This window comes from Papaver somniferum, chromosome 7 (assembly GCF_003573695.1).
Source record: "Papaver somniferum cultivar HN1 chromosome 7, ASM357369v1, whole genome shotgun sequence".
NCBI lineage: Eukaryota > Viridiplantae > Streptophyta > Magnoliopsida > Ranunculales > Papaveraceae > Papaver > Papaver somniferum.
In genome coordinates, this window is record NC_039364.1 from 165,268,515 (window position 1) to 165,271,196 (window position 2,682).

Below are 2,682 nucleotides of genomic sequence, written 5' to 3' on the forward strand. Positions count from 1 at the left end.
TTTTCACGCTGCAATAGAAGCGTACATTTATTCCCACATGATATCATCCTCAGCGTTTGCCTCCCTCCGTGCTGCAATTTCATCCCTCCTCCTTCTGAAATTGGATGACCTCAATTAGCTCTTCTATTGAAAGTCGGTCCAAAAGTTTGAACGCCTGCTCCAACTTGGTATCCCTTCCAAAGGTGAACTTGTACATGCTCCTTTCCATGATCTCTTGTTTTCTGGCACCATCCTCTTTCTCCATGGGGCAGTTAAAGAAGCTCAGATGACTGAAGTCCATATCCACAAAAAAAAATAATCAAACCACATAATCGGTTTATAAAACACTACATGTAATCCGATTCTAACCACAAAAATACACATGAATTTCAAACACCAAAAATCGATTTATGCGGTACATATACAAAAACCGATTATGAAATGGAATCTGAAGAGACAACTTCACAATCTGTACATTACAACGTAAATAAAAACCGATTGTAAGAGCACATAGATCAAAAAAAAAATTATACCCAAAATCGATTTATGATAATGTACTTATAAATCGACTCTGGTGATGTCTTTTCATATTCTGATTTCAATACAGAATCAATGCTAGTCATCATATAAACCGATTCCTCTGCATGTTCTTCATGGACGAAGAACAAAAACAAGAATCGGTTGATACGATATGTCAACATAAACCGATTATGGGAAAATCAAAGATTTTGATTTTTTTTAAAATCGAAGTTTTAAACATGTAAATCAATGAAGAAATGCGAATCATAAAACGGGTTGGCGGGGATTTACCTTTTCTTGGTTGGATCGGAGATCGTTGGAGAAGAAGATCATTTTTTTTTTGATTAGGGTTTATGGAATTTGGAAGGATTAGATGAGAATAAAAAGTATTTTTTTTTTTGGTTTAGTTTTTATGTTTTTGATTTTTTTACTGAAAATGGTAAGGATTAGTATTTATATGCGTCAGTAGAGGATTAATTTTTGGGGCTAAATTAATCCTTTTATCAAATTTGACACTCCATAGCTTCTTGTGAAAGGTGGGAGAGGAATTTGATAGGCCCGAAATAACTGGACTAGGCCCCAAACTAGCCAGATTTTTTTGGATCGAGGTTAACAAAACAGGATCTAGCCATTAAGATTTGAAGAAATCGTACTCATGTAAAGAGACAATCATTCCAAATGACGACGAAAAAGAAATCACCCCCAAATAGCAAAGAAATATAGCAATAAACATCAAATAAAAAACAAGAGAAAATATGGTTTATTGGATTAGCATTAGGCCAAGCACTATGGTGCACCATTTCCCTTCCATATTCCTCATTTCTAGGTATAAATTCCAAAATGCAACCACTATGGTCTCCCATATCCCTACAAACCAAGGGATATCCCTTCCCGTCCCTACAAAGTTTATCACATCTGATACACTTTGTAGGAAAGGAAAAAAAAACTGCTTTACAGAAACTGCCATTGAGACGGAAACTGAGTTTCCGTATCCGAAAATATATTTGTTTGACCTTTTTTTTACACCTCTCCCACACCCATCCAAACCATCCATCACTAATAACGGCTCTATTCTCTCCACGTCGGATCGCAACGGTCATATTTTCAAAAATCCTCTATAAATACAACTCTTACTTTCTATTCAAATCACTCCAAATCAATTGATTTCTTATCTCTATTCCAATTGATTTCTTAATTCTCTCCTTGTACCATAGTTGTTTGATTTCTACTTTATCTTCTACTACTCAAGTTCTTATATTTTTTGGTTAGATTCGAAATGGTTTATAATTTTACTCATCATGAAGAGGTTGATCTTACTACTGCCTATATTTATGTGAGTTGTGATGAAATTGTGGGTGCGCAACAAAAAACCTCGTTATTTTGGATACGTATTCATCAAGTATTTGTCCAACAAAACGGCAATCCTAATAGAAGAGATTGGAGTGCCTTAAAAACAAAGATGAAATCAATAAAAAAAGATGTCAGAGAATTCGTCGGCATTCTTAATGCTATATATCGACAACACAAAAGCGGTGCATCACATGAAGATTTGGTAAGTTTTTCACATTTATTAGATATTTATTGGCTTGTTGCATTTAACTAAAATTTTGTTACACAATATTTCAGACAAAAGAAGGTAGGGAGCAATTTCAGGTACAAACTGGCCTACCTTTCAAGTTTGATGCATGTTATGAATTGTTTCGAGAAAAGGTCCAAGAATTTAATTATGAATTCACTGTATCCCAAAATAGTCAGTTGTTTGAAAATCATTCTAACTTTGTACCCATCGAAGACGGTACAGAAGTTTTGCCTAACGGAGAGACTCGTTAGAATTAAAAGTATAATGCTCGTCATATAGGAACAAAAAAATCCAAATTGCAAGCAAGACAGAAGAAGGATCGGGAGCACGGTATATTCAGAGAAGGTAATGAGGGGAGTTCTTCGGTTAAGATGGAAGAAGATAAGATCTATCAACAAAGTGCAAATATTTTGGAGTATCTCAAGGAAACACAATCAAGGAATGAACTAATGAAAGCGGAACAAGGATCCCAATACCAAATAATGTGGGTGTCTACTCAACAATCGAGTTATCAAATGGAAGAACAACTCAATTTGCAGAACCTCCACCACCAAGCTTATCAAATGCATCAACCACAAATGCATTACGACGAAGATGATGTAATA